General features: G+C 39.5%; 1 long non-coding RNA gene and 1 pseudogene across 1 annotated transcript; both read left to right on the top strand.

The window, feature by feature from the left end:
- On the top strand, positions 1 to 25,428 carry LOC148539632 (uncharacterized). Its single transcript, XR_015870099.1, has 3 exons — positions 1 to 72; positions 24,800 to 24,864; positions 25,171 to 25,428. It is a non-coding gene; the product is annotated as an uncharacterized LOC148539632 (long non-coding RNA).
- On the top strand, positions 754 to 2,710 carry LOC148539633 (uncharacterized; annotated as a pseudogene).
- Positions 25,429 to 26,032: the final 604 nt, after the last annotated feature.

Genomic DNA, 26,032 nt, shown 5'->3' with positions numbered 1-26,032 from the left:
AGCAGGCTCGGCTGGCGCAAAGGTCCCTGTGTGTTGAAGTCTAGAGCCCCCTGCAGAAGACTTCAAGAAACTGTAAGTAATTTTTTGGGATATATTACTGTAGTATCTATATAGTTTATGTGCATTATCATGTAATAGTAAGATGAGGTGGCGTACCCCTAAGGATCATGCAGCATAGAAGGACATGTGATCAGGAAGTGGAGAGATATAGAAGGAGTAATGGAGCATACACACGGTCAGATTTGTCAGATGAACGATTGAACGATTTTACCAAAGTTTTGAACGATTTGAATGATTTTTGACTGCATTAAAATGAATGGAATCGTCCAAGTCTGACTGCAAACACATCAGATGTCAGATATCGTTATCTGACAAACGGGAACGCTCATTGTAAATCGTCCATCGTTCAGGCATGTCAGATATGTCAGATTTTCCTTCAGATATGAACAACTGAACGATTTTTAAATCGTTATCGTTCATATCTGAAGGAAAAATCTGACCGTGTGTATGCACCATAAGAAAGGAGAACAGCCATAAGGAGATGATGTCTTTATCTACCTGTACTAATGTAAGTATTACTTACAATAAATAAACTACATAAACAGCAAACTTGATGAGTCATTGCAATGAAGAAAGGTACATCAGGATATAACAACTGGCGACGAGGATAAACTTTTCATTACTCACACTCACACTCTTACTCAGTCACCATGGCTGACATGTTAGCATTAATTCCTCAGTTTCTTCATGTTGATGCTCATAATGCTGCAGAATTATGGAGACAGTGGCTTGCAAGTTTTCATCATTTTATTGGAGCTATGGCAGTAACTACTGACAGCAAAAAGAAAAGCATGCTTGTTATCAGTGCAGGCCCTAAGATTTATGAACTTTATGGTACTATGCCAGAGACAGACACCAGATGCTATACCAAATGCAGGGACTCTTAGGCTGCATTTTGGAGCAAAATAATCAGTCAATCACATTCCAAATATATGTTCAGGACAGCTATGCAACTGCAAACTGGGGGCCTGATTCAGAGCCGCTCGTAAGCGACCGCTCGTTCGTTCCGAGCGATGTTCGCACTTCTGCGCATGGGTTGTAATGCGCATGCGCCAACCAGTCAGTGCGGTCGGAAATCGTGTGCTCGCAAAATAGCGAATGCCTGCTAATATGAGTGACAGGATGAGGCATTTGTGGGTGGTAACAGGGGAAGGTGCTTGAAAACAGGGAGTGGAGATTCGAACGCAGGCGTGCCAAACGGTCAAAACAGGCGTTTAATGGGAGTGCATAATTAACAAAGCAGCGTCATCGACCACGTCACTTGGTTGTCTTTTAGCCTGAACTGCTCGCATGATTGCGGTAGGAAAATGCTACCACAAGAATAGCGAGCAGTTCATACGCCATTCGATGTAGTCGATTAATCTAATAAATAGCGGAGATGACGTATGATGCGAGCGGCCCGGGGGCGTTTTTTCTAAATAGCGAGCGCATGTTTCGTTCGCTCATTCAGACATAGAGGCATCAACAGACCGCAAAGAGCGAGCGCTTAATTTAAATATCCGGCCCCTTTTTCAGAACGAGCATCCGCAAATAGCGTCCGGCTCTGAATCAGGCCCTGAATCTGTTGATGCATACTGTATATTACTAGATTAAGGATTCTTGCAAAAACATGTCAGTTCCATGATGTTGAAGATGAAATTAAGCAGCAGCTAATTGCATTTGGCACATGTGGAAAGTTGCGCAGACGTGCTCTTAAATCTGAAATGACGCTGACAGAGCTGCAGCAATATGCTAGAAGTCTTGAACTTTCAGAAACACATGCTAAGGACATGGAGAGGGACATGAACCATCTGGAAGTGTGCAATAAATTACATAGTGGCTATATGGAGTTGAGTAAATCTAGATCATGTTACAGTGTGGGCGCTCCTATCCACATTCAGGAGACTGTCCTGCCACTGGTAAAATTTGCACTGCATGTGGCAAGCTGAATCACTTTTCCTCTGTTTGCAAATCCAAGGAAACCAAATCTACACCCAAACAATCTTCACAGCAATTTAAATCCAGGAAAAAGGCAGTGCGTTGTGTGGCTTCTACATCATCTCCAACTGCAGAATTATCTGATAGTGATAATATGCCAGAAGGCTTTATCTACTTTATTCAAAAAGTCAGCAAAAACAAGGTCAGTCCAAAAACTGACATCACCCTAGACAAAACTTCTGTTGATTTTATAATAGATTCCGGTGCTTCTGTAAATCTAATGGATGCTATCAGTTTCAAGAAGCTGCATGGCAAGGTGGTTTTGAATCCAACATCTGTAAGAATATTCACTTATGGTAATGAACAACCCCTTCCCTTACAGGGTTCTTTTGACATTATTGCATGCAAAAATGACAAACTGACAAAAGCATTATTTTTTGTCACTAAATATGCAAGAATCAATCTCTTGGGATTTGATACTGCATCACAATTGGGTCTTATACAAATTGTTGCCCACACACACAATTACACCCCTGTTATACCTGACACTTCCAATTCCACTCCTGTCCTACATGAACCAAAGCCACTACAAAGTGATGTGGATTTTTTACTGCAGGAGTATGATCATCTTTTCATGGCATTGGGAAACTTAAAGACTATCAAGTTCATCTTCACATTGATCACTCAGTTATACCAATTACTCAAGAACATCGCTGCATTCCTATCAACATAAGGATACAAGTGGAAGAGGAAATATAGAATCTTGAAGACTTAGATATCATTGAAAAGGTATCTGGCCCAACACCATGGGTATCACCTATTGTGGTTGTGCCCAAACAAGGTCAACCAAAAGCAGTGAGAATATGTGTTGATATGTGTCGTCCTAATGTAGCCATTAAAAGAGAGCAACATATTACTTCTACTATGGATGATATTATACATTGACTCACAGGTGCATGTTTCTTTTCAAAATTGGATTTAATTAAAAGGTTATCATCAACTGGAACTTGATGAAGAGTTACAACAACTAACAACATTCTCAACTCATGTTGGGCTACGAAGATACAAACGGCTGTCATTTGGAATCATCCGCAGCAGAGGCATTTCAAAATTCTATCCGTCAAGTCATACAGTCAGTTCAAAATGCCATCAATTACAGTGATGATATTCTGGTTTTTGGAGCAACGCGCCAGGAACATGATGCAGATCTGCGTCAAGTGTTTCAGTGTCTTCAAGACAGGAATTTAACACTGAATAAAGACAAATGTGTTTCTTCAACAGAAGCTCAAATTTTTGGTCACATTTTCTCTGAAGATGGAGTGAGTCCTGATCCTCAAAAAGTTCAGGCTATTACAAAAATGTCAAAACCTACCAATGCTGGTGAAGTAAAGTCATTTATTTGGATGACTAACTATTGTTCCCAATTCATTCCAAATTATGCCACTTTGACAGCCCCACTTAGAGAACTCACAAAGAAAAATGCTAAATTCTTATGGACTTCATCTCAATCACAAGCATTTGATGACATAAAACCATGTCTGCAGGATAGTGTCACAATGTCATATTACAACACTGCTTGGAAAACAGAATTTATTGTGGATGCTAGTCCTGTGGGGTTAGGAGTTATCTTGACTCAGGTGAATACCCATGGGGATTATCACATTGTAGCATTTGCGAGTTGCAGTTTGACAGAGGTGGAACAATGCTACTCCCAACCAGAAAGGGAAGCTCTTGCAGTAGTCTGGGGTTGTGAATGCTTTCATCTCTATTTATACAGCATTGACTTTACCACCCAGACTGATCATCAAGCACTGCTGACACTTTTTGGAAATCCAAAATCCAAAAAACCAGCTAGGATACAGCGATGGGGCTTATGTTTACAGGCATACAATTTCTCCATCATTCATAGAGATGGTACTGATAATCCTTCAGATTGTATGTCTAGACACCCTTTGCCTTCTGACATCTCACAGTCTACTTCAGTGGATGAGTATGTGAACTTTATTATCAACAATTCAATTCCTGATTCACTTACTAGTGACAGCATCAAAGAGGCTCCTACATCAGATAAAGTATTGTCAGCAGTAAAACACTGTATTATTTCCAATGATTGGCAGTTGGGGCAGTTTCTGTTTTCAACTGGTGAGGAACAAGACTTTAGTGCATTTCATAAACATTGTCAAGAACTAATTGTGCATGATGATTCAATCATTCTCAGAGGTGACAAAATTGTCATTCCAGCTGTTTTGAGAAAGCTAGTAATTGACATTGCCCATGCCAGTCATTTAGGAATTGCAAAGACCAAACAACTTTTACGTGAAAAGCTATGGTTTCCCTCCACGGAGCAACATGTTGAATTAGAAATTCGAAACTGCATGACATGCACCCTTCTTTCTACGCAACCTAACAGTGAACCATTATGGATGACTGACCTATCTGACAATGTCTGGGAAAATGTTGATGTTGACTTCTATGGCCCATTATACAATGGTAAATACATACTAGTAGCTGTGGATGAATATTCACGATATCCTGTTCTTGAAATAATATCTGCAACATCTACCACATCTGTCTTACCAGCATTGGATAAAATCTTCACTACCTATGGAATTCCAGGAACAATAAAGACATATAATGGTCCACCATTTCAAGGTGCTGATTTCAGCAAATTCATGAAACATTTTGGAATTCGACATCAAAAAAATTACTCCCCTGTGGCCACAAGCTATTGGTCTTGTTGAACGTTTTATGCGTAATATTGGAAAGCAAATAAAGATTTGCAAAGTATCCCAAATTCCAATTTAACAATTCTTAAATCAATTACTCAAACAATATTCGATCAGTGCCTCACTCCACAACAAATGTTCCTCCTCAGACATTAATGTTCCAAAGAAAAGTGATCAGATCCACACTTCCGGAAATTCATTTAACTCCTACGTCTAAAGATCATCAGATTAGGAAGACGGACTCTGCTAAAAAGCAAAAAGCTAAACAGTATGCAGATTAGAAAAGTAGAGATATTGTTTTTGATTTACAAGAAGGAGATCGTGTTCTGGTGAAACAAAAAGTAGGATGCAAGGACATGACTGCTTTTCACCCAAGTCCATTGACTATAATGAAAAGGAGAGGAACAATGATTGTTGCAGGAAATGACAAACAGTGACAAGGAATGTTTCCCATTTCAAGAAGATATTTCCATCTTTATTTTCTGATGGACCAAGTCAAGAGGATGTCATCACAGTACCTTTACCATCCTCAGCATCAAGTGATCCCATCATGGAGTCTGTTTCTTTGAATGAAGGATTACATATTCAGACGAAAAGAGGCAGACTCATTAAACCACCTGCTAGGCTTATTGAGCAGATATGACTCTTAATTTATGGCTTGTAACCAGTCTAGCAGGTTTTCAAGTTTCATGTATATTGGGTTAATGTTCATGCTCATATACCGTTAACACAATGTTATATGTTTAATTTTATAAATGCACTACTTGTTTGAACATAAATTTTATATAAAAAAAAAAATTATATGAACGGAAGGGGCAGATGTAGTATCTATATAGATAGTTTATGTGCATTATCATGTAATAGTAAGATGAGGTAGTGTACCTTTAAGGATCATGCAGCATAGAAGGACATGTGATCAGGAAGTGGAGAGATATAGAAGGAGTAAGAGAAAGGAGAACAGCCATGAGGAGATGATGTCTTTATCTACCTGTACTAAGGCAAGTATTACTTACAATAAATGAACTACATAAACTGCATACTTGATGAGTCATTGCTACGAAGAAAGGTACATCAGGATATAACATTTACTTTCATTGTTTTTTTTTCTTTAAACTGTATGTGGTTCACATTTGCTATAAATTGCAGCATAACACTAAATAGTACTTTGGCTCTTGATCTAATTTGTTTCACTTTTTTATGTTTGTATTCTGTACATTTGTTTTACGTCACTGAACTATCTTTTTGGTACCGCACACCTGTACTCTTGATGTTGTTGTTTGTGACACTTTAGACAGTAGTATTTTAAGGTTACAATTTATTTCATATTTCATTTATTTGTACTTCTAAGAACATCAATGATAGTGCATAATGTACAACCTTAAGTCTGGTTAACTGAAACGGAAGGAAAGGAAAAGCTTAAAAAGAAGAATTCAATATTAGTTTTTCAAAAAGCCTCCCTCTAAACAGCAAGACATTCAAGAACACAATGTATCCACTGAGGGAAATGTTCAAGTACTTAGTGAGGTTGCAGAAGAGGAGAGTCCTTGCTGCAGCACCAGCTCTTTCTACCCAGTCTATAGTTACTGCAAATGCCGAAGATGTGCCCGAGGCCGAAGATGTGCCCAAGGCCGCAGAGACCACTGAGGCCGAAGATGTCACTGAGACTGAAGAACAGGCTACAAGCTGTGAAATCCAACTGAATGTTACTGATGATGTAAACTGGAAAGACCCAGCACTGTGGCCAGATATAGTGAAGGAAAAATACAGAAACCATTGCACTCAGTGGCTTAAGTAATGAAGTGGAATTAAAGGAAATGATTGAATATTTGCTTAAAGATTGTGATGGCCATTCTTTTTCTAGTTTCCTGATATATTCAAAATATTGTGGGCATCTAATGGGTGTTAGATGCTTATAAGAGATTGGCTTAGATGGGGCAATGTAAAACAATCATTATATTGCATCACTTGCTTTGCATTTACTTCAGACCATGGCAAGTCTTCTAGTCTTCTCTGCAGGAGAGAAGGATTTGACCCATCAAAGATCAGCTACCGTAAACTATGCAGCAGGCTGCCAGGACATGAAAAGAGCATGCAGCACAAGCAACATTATTTGAGCTTTAGAACACTGCAGATGTCTCTTAGAGGGCATGGAGTGGACTGTAGCAGTCAAAGAAATCTGGACATGGAAACTAAAAATGTTGCTTCTATACTGCAAAGAGTACTGGATGTGACTGTTTTTGGCATGAAGGAATATGACATTCCGAGGAAGTTCTCAACCGATTGGAGACCTAAATAATGAGGATTTTCTTGGTACACTGGAACTGATATCCCATTACGACCCACTTCTGTGTGAGCACTTACAAACTGTGAAAGACAGTCTGCAAAAGGGGAAAAAAATGTATGCGCATTATTTATCCTGGGCCACACAAAACAAATGTATTAATCTATGTGGAAAACATGTTCAGGACACCATATTAAAAGAAAGGGAAAAATCAATCTATTTTTCAGTGATATGTGATGCCACACCAGATGTTTCACATACTGAACAGAATGTTATTATTATTTGTTATGTTGTTAAAGATTCATTGACAGAAGACTGGGCCATTAAAGAGAGGTTCATTTAACTTTTTTGACTTTTACAACAAAACAGGAGAAGAGATAGCTGAAATATTATAATTTCTAAATTAACATGGCATCAATGCTGATGACTGCAGAGGTCAAGGGTATGATGATAATGGAGCAAATATGTCTGGAAAAATCAAAGGAATATGCGCCCATATAGAGGAGATGTATCCTGCAGCTATATTTTGCCCTTGTGCTGCCCAGTCCTTAAATCTTGTAGGTGTACATGCAGCATCGTGCTGTCCAGATGAATTTACATTTTTTGGCTGTGTAAATCACTTATATTTGCTATTTAGTTCAAGCCCTAAAAGATGGCATATTTTGAAAGAACAAATTGTAGGTTCTTTGCATGGCTTAAGTGACACCAGATGGAGCACCAGAATTGAAACAGTTTGGCCAATAACTCAAAAGTGTCCAGGTGATATTGAAGCATTAAATAAAATTATTTAATCCAGAAAACTTTCCAATGAGGCTCATTCTGAGGCAGAAAGTCTAAAGGTGCATTCACACATAAAGATTTTTTGAACGATTTAACTATCGTTATCGTTCAATCGTTGAAAAAAATCATTCAGTTTCTGAGCTATAATGATTGTCGAAGCTGGATAATTGGACAGAGACAGAATCAGTTTAAAATGAACTATGCCATCTTGCGAATGGCCACAAGACACCATCTTAAAAAAAATGAGATCTGCACGACGCAATTTTGCGAATGGCCGCCCAGCGCCATTTTATAGAAACTCACACTTAAGTACATACGGCGATGTTATTATTAGCATCATGCGATCGCATATTTCACCATACCCCATACACACATTAAATACACACCGTTGCGCTGTTAACATGACGCACATTAGCGAATGCATAATATCCTGCATGCGAACGCTGATTAATAGCTTCATGCATACGCATCTGCCCCAAGTTAAAAGTCCTCACTACATAAATCTAACTAGCATCTTTTCCCAAACCCCTAATACTACACACTGCACACTCACATAAAAGGTTCCATAGCTTCAAAGTGTAATATTCAAGGTTTATTCATTTATTACTAATGTTGTGAAATAAAGACTATTTGATATCTATGGTTTAGTACATGATAAGCAAACCGTGTTTGGTGTTGTACTGATCTACTCTGTCTCAACAGCTTTCCGGTGTCATCGGTGAGAAGATCGCAACATGCGTTCACAACTTATGAACTGTAGAGAGTTAAAACACTAAAATGTACTATGTAATGTTTGCAGCTTAGATTTGCATGCGGCGGGAAAAAGGAGACAAAAGGGCTGTTGGAGGCTGACCTGTGTCCTTTTGAATCGACCTGTTAAATGTCCTGTAACAGAAGCACCGTGATGGAGAACCAATGGAATCAAGGCAAACTTGCCTATTGTATTGCTTATCCCTGTAAGGGTATATATGTGCATTCAGACCCCAATCTGGAGTCTTCTTGCTGATGCTGTTGACGGAGGTTTCTTGTTGATGCCGGTAACTGGTCCTAGAGTGCATGTGTATGTATAACTGTACCTTTGGTCTGTATGATTTCTTTGCGCTAAATTGTCTTTAGATCACAGCGTGTAACCTACTGTTTTTATGTTGAATAATAACCTTTGTGTGTCGGAAACACATTTCAAGGTCTGAAGGCATTTATTTACTGTATGACTGTGTATGCAAATAGCGACAATTCTAGAAGGTATAGGCAGGATTTAGAAGGTATAGGCAGGAGCATATAGAGGTTTAAATCCAGTATCGTTAGTTGGGGGCTCGCAGTGTTAATCTCGCAACCGGTCTGTAACACTCGGTATCGAACTCTCAGCAAAAGGGTGGAGGCTCCTGGCAGGAGAATGCATTGTGCGTTCGAATCTGTTACCACCATTGTTGCTGAGAGTGCGCTTCCGGTTACTGTGACTTTAGGAGCGCTGATTAAGAATCCAGGGACGGGGAAGGAAAAAGTTTGTTTTCCTTCGTCGATAGGTTGTTTTTCCGTTTTATTTTGTGGGTTAAAAAGGGGGTGTTGCATTTTTGTGTACGCAGCTGAGATGCATTTTTGTGTATGCAGCTAAGTGTAAGAGTCATAATACGGTTGTGTAATAGTCGCATTATTGTGTATGGGACTAGTCGCACAATAGCATATATGTATTTCCGGTCTTGCTGCCACATGTTTTAAACAAAGCCGTTGAGATTACATTATCAATTGTTGCCAATAACTGGGTTAACATGTATTTTTCTGCACAGGAAAAAAGTGTGTAACTGTGAGTATTTGTTTAGGGTGTAACACGGGTCCTAAATGTTAAGGGTATTGTATGATCCTTAAGGGCTAGGTGCAGGAGTTAGCCTAGCTGCTCGGTAGTAGCTACCGTTCTATACACATCAGCAGGTGTACATGTTGTCTTTGTTGTAGGGACCAACTCTCAGTGTGATTGCAGTGTTTTAGTAATTAGGTTGGGTTACTTGAGCATTGTAATTGAGCCGCACTGGAAACTTGTGATTGTAAACTGAGATATAATAGATGAGTGGGAGCATGTAGAAATTTGTTCCATAGGTGAGTGGGAGCATCTAGAAATTTGTTCCATAGGTGAGTGGGAGCATCTAGAAATTTCTTCCATAGGTGAGTGGGAGCATCTAGAATTTCTTCCATAGGTGTGTGGGTGCATCCTGTTAATATCGTCCGCAGGTAAGTGAAAGTATCTTGACTGTCTTTCACCAGTTTAAATCTTTTTTGAAAAACTTAGGGTTCTCCCAGGATGGGGGCCAAGCAAACGGTAGAGATGTTAGATGATTTGCTGCTGTTGGAAGCACCGCTTGGGTTGGCATGACATATCATGCATACTAAGTACAGTGCCAATGCAACCAGGTATTGTGATTTATGGTTTAATATAACGAGGAAGAGTGTTAGGCCGTTTCCTAGAATTGGTAGTTTTGATAAGGAGATATTGAACAATGTCCAAGCTCACATCTGTTTGGTGCGTTCTCGAGTGAAAAAGATAAAATATAACGAATGTTTAAAATTGTGGCAGCATGAGGGGGATGCGTGGCTTAAAGGTGTGCAAGAGATGCAAACTAGCTTCTCGACCACGTTACCAGAAAGTACACCTGCAGCGCTAAATTGCAATGTGTGCAAGCCGCGAAATAACGCACGTGCAGCAAGGTAGCATTGTGGAAGGTATTGCCAGTGGGTAACGGGCACCACCGCCACCCTATGCGGATGGGGGTGCAGGTACAGTTGTTGAAAAAACCCATAAAAATTTAACAAGTAAGTAACCATAAGGAAAATGTTTATGATATTGTTATGTCTGCCATTTCCCATGGTGTACACATGTTAGATGCTCCACCACGACAATCACAAGTGGTGCCGCCATCTCCATCAGTGATAGTACAGGAAGTGTTAACATCCACTGCACCCGTGGAGGAAGTTGTTAACCCTATACATTGCAGTAACAGACTAAACCCCCAGTCAGGTAATAAGGTCAAAAGTAGCGGTGCGGCCGGTCAGCATCCCATCCAGACAATAACTGTTCCGAATGGGAATGCGGATGCAAACGGAGTAGTGCCCACAAGTAGTAATGCATTGTCCTTGGACAAGAGCGGAGCTGAATTCCATAATGAATGATTTCCCCGATCCCAAAAAGGAATTAGCCAAATGTCAAAGATTTTTGAGAAATTTGGGTAGTTCTAATGAACCAACCAACAAAGATTGGCGAGTGGTGTTAAGGGCCTGTCTACCATGCAATGTCGACGTGACAAAATTTATCATGGATTGTGTATTGGATGGAGATGTTCCCTTAACAGATGAAATTAATCAAGGTAACATTTCCCGCACTGTAACTCAATTGGGTGTATATTTTCCAGTAGTAGTTAAAAGGAACAAAATCTTCACCATAAAACAAAAAGAGAGTGAATCTGCAGAAGATTATTGTGACCGGGCTCTGCAGGCTATCACCAAGTACACTGGGTTAGACGATATTAAAGATAGCACTCACCACAGGGGAATGATTGTCACTGTACTCATGGATGGTCTTAAAGAGAACCTAAAGACCCGGTTTCAGACCTCACAGCCTGGCTGGAGGGGAGTCACAATAGACACCCTCATAGAATCCTCAATTGAACATGACAAGAACATCTCTAAAAAGAGAGAGACCCAGAGCGAGAAACTAATGGATGTCAGTATTCAAGCTCTAGAAGGAATGATGGTAACATCACAGCCAGCAGACACACCTGCATCCACACCTGCACCTGAACAGTTACACGTCCTCACTAATCCCACACCACTGCAAACACAGCCCTACCCCACTTATCCTACACAACCACAACCCATACTATCCACCACCACAATATCCACCACCACAATATCTTCAAGCACCATACTACCCTCAAAATTTTTATACTTACCCTCACCCTTTCCCCACTGCTCAACCCACACAACAACCTTATCACCCACCCCGCTCACAAAAATGCTTTAACTGCAACCAAGTGGGACACCTAAGTAAGTACTGCAAAGTGAAGAATGTAGGACTCCCAAACCAGACAGTAACTGTATACCCTCATAAGGGATATACACAGAATACAGGAAACCTCCAACAGTCACCAGCTCCAATACTAGCCTTACATGCTGTATTGGAGAATGAAAGTCAGCGCTAGGGGTCAGGTCATATCTGTAGTCTACAGATAGTCAGGTTAACGGGAAGTACTACACATGGACATGATTGCCCCAAGGTTTCATAGACAACCCCTTATACGACATTTACAATCTTTTCAACCTGCCAATGGATCTGTTCTGATACAATATGTGGATGATTTATTGTTGTGCCCTGTTTCATTTATGCCATGTTTAAATTATACTAAACTATTGTGCTTCATCTCTCACACACAGGACACAAGGTTGCTAAGGACAAATTGCAGCCATGCCAGGCTAAGGTCAAGTACTTGGGAAACTGTCCAAACCCAGGGGCTAAGACACTACTTAGAGCAGTTGCTATTAATAACAGGGTTTAATTGTACAGAATGTTGTATGCAGATACGGTATCCCTAGAGTATAGGGATACTCATTTCACAGGTGATGTCTTTAAAAACAAACATGTGTAAGTTGGTGGGTATTAATAATATCAAGATCACCCCAGACCATCTCTTTTTCTTTTTTTTTATCTGTCCCCCTTTGAGATACTGTTTGACAGGCAGCCTCATGTGAAAATATGATAATGAGGTTACTGTGCAGTGTCTCACGAAGATGAGTAAGAACAACTGAAATTGAAAATGTTATTTTCTAACATGTTTGATGCAAACTGTCATGATGTCAAACCTGGAGAATTTGTTATGATCTGAAATTTTTTACACTCAGGTTGTTTGACTGATCGGTGGGAAGGTCCGTACCAGGTGTTACTGATGAGTACCACATCTTTGAAGGTGGCCAAGAGAGATACCTGGGTCCATGCCACTCACTGCAAAAAGGTCAACCAACCGGTGGAGAAACAAGGTGGAGACAAGGCTGATAACATGGACCTGTCGCTCGCGAGCTTGTTTCGGGAGGATTAAAAGGTTGTAGGGACATACCTGAGCTAAAGAAATTTGCAGGTCCTTGCTGTGGCGATGGACTGGTCTGCTGTGTTCATTTTCATATTCTTTTCCAGAGTTTCCATCATCCTGGTTTGTTCGGGGATATCTGGTTTCTGTGATGGGGGACCGATAGAGGAGATGGGAGCTGATGGCAGTGCTGATGGAGTGGAGTCAAGAGGAGGGGTGCTATGCCAATCAGGGGAGTGTCTGACCAATCTGTGTCTGCTACTCTGGATACTCGGGGACGGTGTGGAGCTTTATTGTCTGAAGAGTCCTGTATTTGTGAGCTTTGTGGGTCCCTAGTTGATGAGAAATGTATCCAACGGTGCCAGCCTAAATATAACACGTACTGGGGTGGGTATCCTTTAGAGGATTATCATAGCATGGTAGGCAAAGTTTTAAATCAGACTGATTGTTGGGTGTGCTCACACGTGTCACAGGGACAGCATAATGTAGGGTTGGTGCCATTTCCACTGAATATTATGGAAATTTTAGAATTACAAAAAGGGAAAACATTGGATGGAAAATTCCTCTCATCCAAACCGCTAGATAGATCACTTTTGTGTTTAAACATAACCAACCCCAATAAACCAGGGGGTTGGGAAGTGACGGGGAATAACCAGACAATGACCTTCTTGCTGAGAGCTAATAATGAGCCTATGAGTTATGATCTGTTATGCTCAATTAGATCTAATGAGAGACACTTTAGGTACCGGTATACACTAAGTTCCACCAAAGAAATGATTGGTAAGGTACCAGACGGATATTGTGCAAAGATAATACAACCAGAAACTTGCATGTACCAGATGGGAGAACCTGAGATAGGATTATTTGCAAGGGAAATGTGTTTAATGATAATGATGCATACTATTCCTTATGTTCTCCCCAATGATGTATATTTTATATGTGAAAGGAAAGCGTATAAATGGCTCTCCCCAAGTTCCGAAGGTTTGTGTTACCTGGGAAGAGTAGTCCCAGAGGTTATGACCCTCACACATGATGAAATGCTTTGTATTCATAAAAACACACCATCACCATATCTTCACATGCAGTATGAACACAGAGGCAAAAGAAATATGATACCTGGTGATGTTCATATAGCCACACAGTTAATTAGTGAGACAACTGGCTTTCAAGTTTTAGTAGCGCTGGATCACAACCAGGATCACTCGGGGAACACTAAATTTTAGATATATACAAGATCTTGCTAAATTGATAGATAATATCACCGAGATGTATGATGACACCTTCAGGTATACAGGTAGGGAATTGCAAGTGTACAAGAAAGAACTGGTGCAACGCAGACTAGTATTAAATTATTTAGCAGCTGTCACTGGGGGGTACTGCGTAACTTTGGCCACCCAATTTGGAGTGAAGTGTTGCACTTATGTCACGAATGATACCAGCGACCCCAAGGAGGTGATAGACCGGAAGATGGATGAAATTCTGCAGCTAAAATGGGAATTTCAAAAGAACCATAATGCTTCAGTGGCTGAAGTAGAGGAGAAGGTAGAGGAATGGGTTTCATGGTTGAACCCAGCAAAATGGTTCTCAGGTCTAGGAGAGTGGGTCCAGGAAATGATCGCAAGCATAGGTAAACTCCTGATCCTCATACTGGTTGTCATCATAGTAATTGGCATATGTGTCAGGTGTGTTCCTACTGTGTTGAAGTGTGAAAAATGTAAAGATAAGGTAAACCAGAAGAACAAAATTGTGATGGTGGTTAGTAATGACAATATGAATACTGAGGTAAATGTAGAACTGCATTACAACCCTGAACTAGGAAGTACCATCGTATAATGTACTATATTTAGACATGCATAAAATGTATTATTAAAATGTTATTTTAAAACACCTCAAATAATGTAAGTCCCTAATCCCCCTCAAGACTTCCTTTATAGGATAGGTGTATCCCCACACCTTTCCCATGATCTTCCAAGATCTGAGGTGTGCGTATAATGGTAGTTTTATGTCCCCTCTTAGAGACCCATTATTGATGGATTAGGAACCACCTTGTGCCATCCAATAATAACATTAAATAATATATCAAAATGTAAGCGTAAAAATTTATGTAAGATCAGTGTATGATAGCATGTTGATTGCTATCAAAGGGTGGACTGTCGAAGCTGGATAATTGGCTGAGACAGAATCAGTTTAAAATTAACAATGCCATCTTGTGAATGGCCACAAGACACCATCTTAAAAAAAATTAGATCTGCATGACGACATTTTGCGAATGGCCGCCCAGCGCCATTTTAGAGAAACTCACACTTAAGTACATACGTCGATGCTATTATTAGCATCATGTGATCGCATATTTCACCATACCCCATACACACATTAAATACATACTGTTGCGCTGTTAACACAATGCACATTAGCAAATGCATAATATCCTGCATGCGAATGCTGATTAATAGCTTCATGCGTACACATCTGCCCCAAGTTAAAAGTCCTCACTACATAAATCTAACTAGCGTCTTTTCCCAAACCCCTAATACTACACACTGCACACTCACATAAAAGGTTCCATAGCTTCAAAGTGTAATATTCAAGTTAATTCATTTATTACTAAGGTTGTGAAATAAAGACTATTTGATATCTATGGTTTAGTACATGATAAGCAAACCGTGTTTGGTGTTGTACTGATCTACTCTGTCTCAACAGCTTTCCGGTGTCATCGGTGAGAAGATCGCAACATGCGTTCACAATTTATGAACTGTAGAGAGTTAAAACACTAAAATGTACTATGTAATGTTAGCAGCTTAGATTTGCATGCGGCAGGAAAAAGGAGACAAAAGGGCTGTTGGAGGCTGACCTGTGTCCATTTGAATTGACCTGTTAAATGTCCTGTAACAGAAGCACCGTGATGGAGAACCAATGGAATCAAGGCAAACTTGCCTATTGTATTGCTTATCCCTGTAAGGGTATATATGTGCGTTCAGACCCCAATCTGGAGTCTTCTTGCTGATGCTGTTGACGATAGTTTCTTGTTGATGCCGGTAACTGGTCCTAGAGCGCGTGCATATGTATAACTGTACCTTCGGTCTGTATGATTTCTTTGCGCTAAATTGTCTTTAGATCACAGTGTGTAACCTACTGTTTTTATGTTGAATAATAACCTTTGTGCGTTGGAAACACATTTCAAGGTCTGAAGGCATTTATTTACTATATGACTGCATATGACAATTGTAGAAGGTATAGGCAGGATTTAGAAGGTATAGGTAGGAGCGTATAGAGGTTTAAATCCAGTATCGTTATGATGAACGATTATCGTTCATGCGCGTTCCCGTTTGTAGTTTGTAGTTCATTCTGGCTGACCAACTGAACGATTTTCATTAAGGGAAGTTACAAAAATCATTTGTAGTTCAACAAAATCGTTCATTACACTTTAAAAAATCTGACAGATAATCTGACAGAAAATCGTTGGTAACAAAATCGTTGTGTGTGTGTGTATGCAGCTTTAGAGATGACTTCTTGTCTTTCAAATCCATACTGCTTTCCACATTCTGGAGTAAGATCCTGCAGTTTCCATGGATATAGAAGCAGCCAACATTAAGGCTCTTTTGGCAGAAATGCAGCCACTTAGGGATAAGTGGCCCATTTTACTTTCAGAGCAAAAACTTGTTGCTGACAGCATGCAGTTTACAATGGAGCTGAACCCACATCATCAAAAGATTCAGAGCAGGCACAGTGGGGAATCCCCGTGTCATGAACAAGATGCTGAAACATCTTTCAAGGTGAATGTGTTTCTTGTAGCACTGGATTCCATAATTTGCGAGTTGAGTCAGCGTTTTGAATCTATGCAAAATATTTGTAATTTGTCTTCTATTTTAAAATTAACAACTTTGCATGATGATGAATTGGTGACATCTGCTGAAGTTCTGGTCTACAAATATTCAGAAGATCTTACACCAGATTTAGTAAGTGAACTTCAACATCTTCAAAAAGTATATGATGCTACATTTAAGAGCCATTCAACACCACTGGACTTGCTTATTGCTATATACAGCGTAGAGCTTCAAGGAATATTTAGAGAAGTTTGCATTGCTATTATAATTTTCACCAGCCTTCCACTTTCTGTGGCAGAAGGTGAGAGTGAATTTAGCAAACTACCTTTGCTCAACAATGAGTGAACAACATTTGAATAGCCTTGCACTTCTTTCTATTGAAAACAAACTTACACAACACCTGGATTTTAAAGACCTAATAAAGGAATTTGCATCTAGTAAGAAGATGGTCAACTCGTTGTTCTTAGAAGACTCTTGAAGGTGTAACCACTAAGCACTTTTTTTTGTTATACAAAAAGCATATATTATTTATTTTGATTCTATTTAATTTTTTAAAAGTTAGGCTAGGTTAAGTTATTACTTAGGTTGGATGTTTTTGGCCAAAATATTAAACTAAAGGATTCTTGTTTACTTCATAATATCAACATCCTGCTGTTAGTATCTGATACTTATTTGGTCAAACTTTTTTTTTTCATGGTTCGTTTCCATGAACACTTTTTGTTTATAGGGTTAATTTAGTGAAGGTGTTTAGGGACCTGCCTAAAGAGTCTGCCTTGAAATGGTGGCAGGCTTAATAATTTTTGGCTAAAATATTTGACAATTTTTTGTGTGAATGAATAAGGTAGCGGGGGGGAGGGGTCCTGCCTATTTTGTCATTCCCGGACCCCACAATTTCTGATGGCAGCCCTGCACAAACCTACCACACATACTTACCTGCTGCAGCTGTTCGGTCCCCTTATCCAAGTAGTAATCCAATGGGTTACCTGTAAAAAAAAATCCTATACTCACCTAAGTCCTTGTGCTGGTCTCTGCAGCATCCACGGATCTTGGCAAAATATAAAACCAACACCCGGACCAGTTCGTACTTTAGTGATGTATGTGTGACTACATACATCGCTACCTGGCTACTGACTGCATATCCCACGTGGAAACTATCAGTACCTGGAGACGCCAGCCAATCAGCGGCTGCTCTACATGTAGCGGCTGCTGATTGGCTGTGACCCACGTGCTGTAGAGTGGCAGGCACGTGGGTCACAGCCAATTAGTGGCCGCCACATGTAGAGCGGCCTCTTATTGGCTGGCGGGCTGTGAGAATTTCAGAAGAGTAGCATCTTCTGTCACCCATAGGTGAAATTCGGGATCTGAGGCCAAAAGTGCCAATGATTATCTTCACTTAATCCTGATTTTTGAGCAGTTTCCGGGTTAGCAGGGCATGTCAGTCAGCTTGAGGAAGCACAGCTCACTCATCTTTTCATTCCTCTTAGACCTCCTGGAAAATGTCCGTGACCAGTCTGTATACCAGCTCCAAAAAAATGGGATGAACCCCTAGTAAATGGAGCAACAAAAAGCAGCCTAAACAATGATTCAAACATATAAAATCTCACCATGTTTCAATACAAGTAAATAAAACAAAAATAATGTGACTCAATGAAAAAGGTGCTAGTGAATAGAGAAAAATAATTACGTTCCTTTAGAGAAAATAGTGTCCGTGATGGAAGTCCAGAATATTCTTCCTTCTTTATTCTCCATCATATACGTGATACCATAGAAATAATAAAAAAATATACATGTGTAATATAGTTTTAATTGTTTATATATGAATAATTCTTTATGATAAAGATGGCTCATTCAAATGGGTGCAGGCGTACCCCAACTCACACTCAGTGGTGTATTTACATGCATCAAAGGGTTTCTTTTAATTTCACCTCCGTGAGAGACAGATGTATACCCGCTACCAGAAAGGAAAAAGATGGCGTACCCCACTCACTATAAGAGTATAGGGATCAATTACATCAAGGTATCTTTATAAATCTCCACAGATGAGGAGCGTACCCCACTCACGGTCAGTATGAAGAACTTTAAACGTACAAAGGTTTCTTTATCGGATATCTTGATGGTTAATCTTCATGTATAATCCCTCTTTCCATAGGATATGTGTTTCCAGAAAAATATTAATACAGTCCAAGTGGTAGGGGGTATCGATCTCTCTCTCACAGAGGTGAAATTAAAAGAAATCTTTTGATGCATGTAAATACACCACTGAGTGTGAGTTGGGGTACGCCTGCACCCATTTGAATGAGCCATCTTTGTCATAAAGAATTATTCATATATAATTATAAACTATTAAAACTATATTACACATGTATATTTTTTTATTATTTCTATGATATCACATATATGGTGGAGAATAAAGAAGGAAGAAAATTCTGGACTTCCATCACGGACACTATTTTCTCTAAAGGAACATAATTATTTTTGTCTATTGACTAGCGCCTTTTTCATTGAGTCACATTGTACGGCAACAGGCAACACCATACACTACACCCCTCTTACAAGTACATACTCACTCTCAGCTGGATCATTCTGCTGTGTTTGTGGTTGTGGCTGTTACTGAAGCGAAGGACCTATGTTAATTAAAAACAAATAATTTATCTTTGACATATGTTTGATACAAATGTTTTGTTGATACAAATGTTTCAACACACAAAGAAGGAAATGTTTTATTTAAATTCAAAAATATATGAAAGGCAGCTGTAGCTTATCTTCAACTTAACATTATCTGCATATGTCACAAACATGCACAACCAAGAGAGCACTGATAGTGTAGTATTTTATAATAAAACTAAAATAAGTGCTCATCTGAACTATCCATAATATTGATGCCTTTTCTTAGGATATTCTCCGTCTCCTGGAACCAATCTTATTTCTCCTAAAATTAAACCCATGCACCAAAATAAAGCCAACAGGCCACTTTTTCAGAACTGGGGCTCTGCATTGCTCAGATGAGGACCTAATACCTGCTCTCTAGTGGTACGGGAGGTCTGCAATGAGGAAGGTCTGATATAAGACCTGCTCATAGATGGTATACAGCAGGATGGCAAAGGATTATGGTAGACACTGGAGTATGGATCAGACTTGGAGAATATTTTGATGAAGGAATGGGTCAGACTTGGAGCATATACTGATACTGGAATGGAAGAGTGTTTGGAGCATATACTGATGCAGGAATGGAACAGATTTGGAGCATATATTTATACTGGAATGGAATAGTCTTTGGAGCATATATTGTTGCTGGAATGAATCAGACTTGGAACATATATTGATATTTGATACTGCAATGGATGAATCTTTGGAGCATATATTGATGCTGGAATGGATCAGAGTTGAGAATTACACTGGAGCAGGACTGAGGCTGGATTTGAAGAAATACACTGGAGCCTGATTCATCAGAGACAATCACAAGATCAGGCACTGAATGCCAACAGGAGCAAATCTTTATACCTTGTGACTCACAGAGGTTGGCTGTTGCAGTCAGGTGGCTGCCGACCTGGTTACCCATTGGAGCCATGGCAGTCAGCTGACCAGGATCATCATGGCGGTGCCCAGGGTCCAGGGCCAGTGGAAGCGCCGCCAGAACCCCGAGCCCCCTGAGACCACCAGCACACTGATGACCCTCTAGTGACACACCTAGCTGGACAGGAGCCACTATGACAACACTCAGTGGCTGGAGCTTGTGGGATAGCCGCCGAAGCTCTGGACCCCTGAGACCACCATGACACTGAGGACCCGCCAGCAACACCCTCCATGAGACCCCATCCTGGGACCCCCACCAGGACAGAGCAGCATGACCCTCAGGGCGAGCACGGTTCTTGACACACTTATTGTATAGTAAATAGATGTTTAATAATGATAAAACAATGGACTAAAAGTCCTTACAATAACATTTTTATTTGCCAATTTTCATATCACTCCTCTATGTTCAGTCATCCAACCTTACACATATTTGAGTGCAAGCTCCTGGTAGGTGCTGAAAAACATCCCCAAATTGTCCACTGAATCAATTAGAGATCATTTACCACCCAACACGTTTCACCCATGTGACGCAGGAGCCCGTGCAGCCAGGCCAGCAATGCCTTGCTCTCTGTGCTGTCTGTAACATAGCGGATTAGGGACTGATCACTGAGATGTGCATACTTACATATCAGGCCCACTTCACAGCTCAGTGTGCTGCTTCTTCTGTTCAGTGTGTCGTCTGCCCCATAGGATCTACTTACCCCTTGGCTCCCGCCAAGAATGCTTCATGGATAATCGGGCAATGACATACACAGATGATCCTCACCTGTAGGCAAAGTTCTATGAGGTCATTTGAATAACTTGTAATAGTTGTGCATATGCATAGTTAAGCCTGTCTTTAGACGGATCTTTTGTATCAGGTATAAGGCTGGTGCAAGTGCACACTGTTGATAATGATGGCTATGAAAAAAAGCATATGGATAGGGATGGTCCACTGACAGAGATGGATACAAATCTGCATTCAGATGAATATATGCATTTTCTTTCATGTGGCAAAGTTGCCGTAGTTGCAGGCAGCTGCAGAAGCCTAATTTACTACCTCATGCTATCAGTAGAGCTAATGCTGGGGGTTAGTACTTCTGAAAGCAGAGATCTGTGCCGCTCTACACCAGCCGCCACAACCATCATCATTAGTATTGGCACTTGCACAAGCCCCATGCAAGATGCAAGAGATATGTCAAAATACAGTCTTCTCTTCCCCGTACACATGACACAGGAGTTTTTGATGCACGCCTACAACCAGGCTTGGACTGAGCTGCTGGGGGGCTGGGGTATTCCCTGGTGGGGTATATGGGAAAGATTTCTGGACTGCACAACCTGACTATATATATGATGGGAGGTGCTACCTGATGAGACTAATTGCAGGCACAGAAACAGACAAATTTCAGGTGCACAACTCCAAATTATTAGTAATATATATAAATGCAATAAACTTTTGCAAACAATAGAGGTTTTTAGCATAATCATGGCCAAGGTTAAGGGCCTACCCACCATATCCAGGTAACCTCTTTCGGGTAAGGTTCAAATCCAGAGCACAGGACCCACCAAAACTGGCCCAGCCAAGCTGCCCAAGGGCACCACCATAGTAAGAAAAGTGCAGTGTAAAGAGATAGTTAGGAGCAGCTGCAGCTGCATATAAAGAATGAAAATAAAAAAGTGAAGTACATATATATTAAGCACACAGCGAAGGGTTAAAATGTGTTATAAAGGAAAATGTGTTATAATGTGGTGCCCTGAGACAGATCACCTAATGCAATCCAGGGGGACCCATGCCCCAAAAATGAACCAAAGTTGCACTACAGTATATAACTTGTAGGACTTACCTAGAATTGTGCCTAATACAGCGTGCATATACATTACCATTCTCCATGCTTTTAAACCTATAAGATAGGGTGCTAATCCAGAATGAGGGTGTCTCCTTTCCCTCAGAAGTGCAATAAAGCACATTAAACGGAGTATATGGGAAAGATTTCTGAACTGCACAACCTGAATATATATATAATGGGAGGTGCTACCTGATGAGACTAATTACAGGCACAGAAACAGACAAATCTCAGGTGCACAACTCCAAATTATTAGTAATATATATAAATGCAATAAAATTTTGCAATCAATAGAGGTTTTTAGCATAATCATGGCCAAGGTTATGGTAATGTAATGTATATGCACACTGTATTAGGCACAATTCTAGGTAAGTCCTACAAGTTATATACTGTAGTGCAACTTTGGTTCATTTTTGGGGCGTGGGTCCCCCTGGATTGCGTTGGTTGATCTGTCTCAGGGCACCACATTATAACACATTTTCCTTTATAACACATTTTAACCCTTCACTGTGTGTTTAATATATATGTACTTCACTTTTTTATTTTCATTCTTTATATGCAGCTGCAGCTGCTCCTAACTATCTCTTTACACTGCACTTTTCTTACTATGGTGGTGCCCTGGGGCAGCTTGGCTGGGCCAATTTTGGGGGGTCCTGCGCTCTGGATTTGAACCCTAGTATGTTAGGGACCTACCCGAAAGAGGTTACCTGGATATTGTGGGTAGGCCCATAACCTTGGCAATAATTATGCTAAAAACCTCTATTGATTGCAAAATTTTATTGCATTTATATATATATTACTAATAATTTGCAAGTACTGCACACTCAAACTCCATTGTAGCTATTAGGGTGCTTGGTCATAGATCCATATACAGCCAAAGAGAACTAGAGAAACTGATAGACCAGCACACCAATTTCATAAAAAAGTTGTATAGTTCATTTTTCTCAAGTAAAAACAATCCAAGTTGTCATCACGAGTATATCAAAAATACATCAGTTCACATAAAGTGCAAAAAGTGCTAAGAAGTGTAGGTAAGTGACATGGTACTTATTAGTGTCTGTGTAGTGTGAACCGTCATAGCAGCATCAGGGTATACAGCCTGACAGGGCACCTTCCCCCTGGGGCATAGCTAACTCACTGAGCTCAAGTCATATATCTACCCACGTTAACGAGTTGCACCTGAATCATAACACAATCAAGCACACCTGTATACTCACCTAAGATCTAGCCGAAGCAGTTTATTATCCATAGCCATTCAGTCTGCTGCATCCGACTGGGACCCAGAAGTGACGCAAGCGGTCCAATGGAGCTTGTGTGTCAGAGGCCAGAAGTAGTATTCTGGCTGTCTGATCGCAACAAAATAACAATATCACTTATTAACAACTTACATCAGCATAATGATTAATGGCTCAGCAACACCAAGTAAATATTAGTAAAGCAGAGAGTTTCAAGTGTGGTTAACTGGTGACTCAAAATGCAACATCGCTGGGTGGTCAGACAAACATATATAATGATCAAAAAGATAAAAAAAAAACGAAATAAACAAAATATAAAAAAGGGAATAGCCAGAGCAAGAAATACTTATACATGCATGAAACATTATTAAAGAAAACAGTTAAAGTTCAGATCTTCATTTAACCCTGATGGTGATTATATATTCAGCAGCTTTCACACTATAATAAACGTTTATTCCAATCTCCATCTCTTAATATATGGTCAATAAGCATAACTTTAAAGTCCAATAGACTGTGGTTTATCTCAACAAAATGTTTGGCAACTGGTGGTGTATTACCATCCAAACTCTGTAATGCTGTACGTATAGAGGACCTATACAATGCAATGCATTCTTTCAGCATTCTGACCATCTTACCAACATATAAGCGGTTACATGGGCATTTTATAATGTATACCACAAATTTGCTTTCACAAGTGAGACAATAGTTGATTTTAAATAATCTCTTGGATTTTGGATCCACAAAATGTTCACCAGTGAGTAAAAATCTGCAGTTAATACACCCTGAGCACCTGGACACTCCATTCTTTAAAGATAACCAAGTTTTTGGTACCAAAGTCAGACCGTGTAATAATGTCTGTAATGTTGTTACTTTGTCTGTAGCCGAACAGTGGTGGATTTCTGCAATATTCAGACAAAAATGGGTCCGTTTGCACTATATGCCAGTGGCGTAACATTGCACTTTTGATTAGTTGTGAACTAATGGAAAAAATAGTGTTTAAGTCAAGTCTTTCAGATTTCGCACAATCAGTTGTTTTACTGCTGTCAAGTAAGGTCGTGTTGCATGCATTTATCAGTTGCCTCCTTGATTTCGTTTGGATCATAACCACGGTTAATGAATTTTTTGCCCATTTCACTCAAAGGATCCGATAATTGATTTCTGTCTGAAGTTATACGAACCACTCAAAAAAGTTGTGAATAAGGTAAACCCCTTTTTAGAGGTGAGGGATGGAAACTGTCCGCTGCTAGAAGGGTATTTTTATCCATTTTCTTAGAAAAGACAGATGTCTCTAATATACCAGTACATCAATGTTCACATCTAAATAACTAATTATCTGGGAACTGAAATTCATGGTAAATTTGATAGTACTTTCAATGTAATTCAATTCATCCACAAATTTGAGAAGATTTTACTCACCACAAGTCCACACCATGAACACATCATCTATATACCGTACATAAAAAAAGAATGTGTTCAGCAAAACGATGGGACATAATGTACTTTTTCTTTCATAGGCATACATGAATAAATTTGCATACATTGGGGCCATATTCGAACCCATCGCGGTACTTCAATATATGTATGTATACATTTTTTTCTTTTATAGGTATATAGAAAATAAATATTATATTATATGCATAGTAGTGTATACTTTCTGCCGGGTATGTATTTGAAAATACATACCGGTAGAAAAGTTTGAGATTAACATTGACACTGGTGCAAAATAGTGTGATGCACATCACTTTTGGTATACCAACAATAATATATTGCACCCTCTCTCTTTTTCCCATCTTTCTATCGCTCTACCTTTCCCCCTCCCATCTCTCTTTCTTCCCCATGTGTATCACTCTTCCCCATCTCTCTCTCTCTATCTGTGGGAAATCAGTATATACTCAAAGAAAATGAACGACTACTGCACCAGTCAAGTATTTATCTTTATATCTCTAAGAGTAAACCCCATATAGAACTGTGCTTCGTATATCACTGTGTAGTCTTATTTTTGATATTGTACTGGGGGGTGCTGCCTTTGGACAACTAGAAAAGATGTTCAAATAAATAAAGACTGGATAGGAGTTGTCTTAGATGGTGCACTAATATCAGATAAAATGTAACTTTTATTATGGTTCCTTAAAAATGTGTGCGTTTACAGCTAAATATTTACAACTTTACATAAACAGACATATATTTGTGAAAACAAATAAAAAATTAAAGAAAAATGTTATGAATAAAACTGAAGAAAAGTCCCACTGTGTGTTTATTTCAATTCTTACTAATCTAATTTGTTTCTAATGTGTATTCGGATATATTCTAGCAATATATTCAGGTGAGATTCAAATGGGTTTTGAGGTATATTATGTTCACTGGTTGGATCCACTTCCAATGTAGTAAAAATCAAAACATATATAAGTGTATTACTGGTGTTTATATCTTGATGAATAAAGAATATGTGTCTGCGCCTGGGATTACTACATGATGTAACAACTATAAACGTTCAGCTGTAGGCTGCTTATTTCAAAATGTCAAAGAACAGCAATGTATAAAAATGTATAAAATACACAGAACTGCATTTCCTGAAATACATACCAAATTAGTTACATAACATGCATCATGTAGCAGAAATGAAAAACAACAATATGGACCTGGTAATAATCTTATAAAGGAATAGGCTGATAGTAATTAGATTTGTCAGCACAGAGGAGGTTCCATAAGAATATTGTAAATGATGATAAAAATTTTCCTTACATAAT

Source organism: Taudactylus pleione, unplaced genomic scaffold (assembly GCF_031769625.1).
Source record: "Taudactylus pleione unplaced genomic scaffold, aTauple2 ptg000025l, whole genome shotgun sequence".
NCBI classification, from domain to species: domain Eukaryota; kingdom Metazoa; phylum Chordata; class Amphibia; order Anura; family Myobatrachidae; genus Taudactylus; species Taudactylus pleione.
Note: the sequence above shows the minus strand (reverse complement) of the source record. Positions and strands in the feature narration are given on the sequence as shown.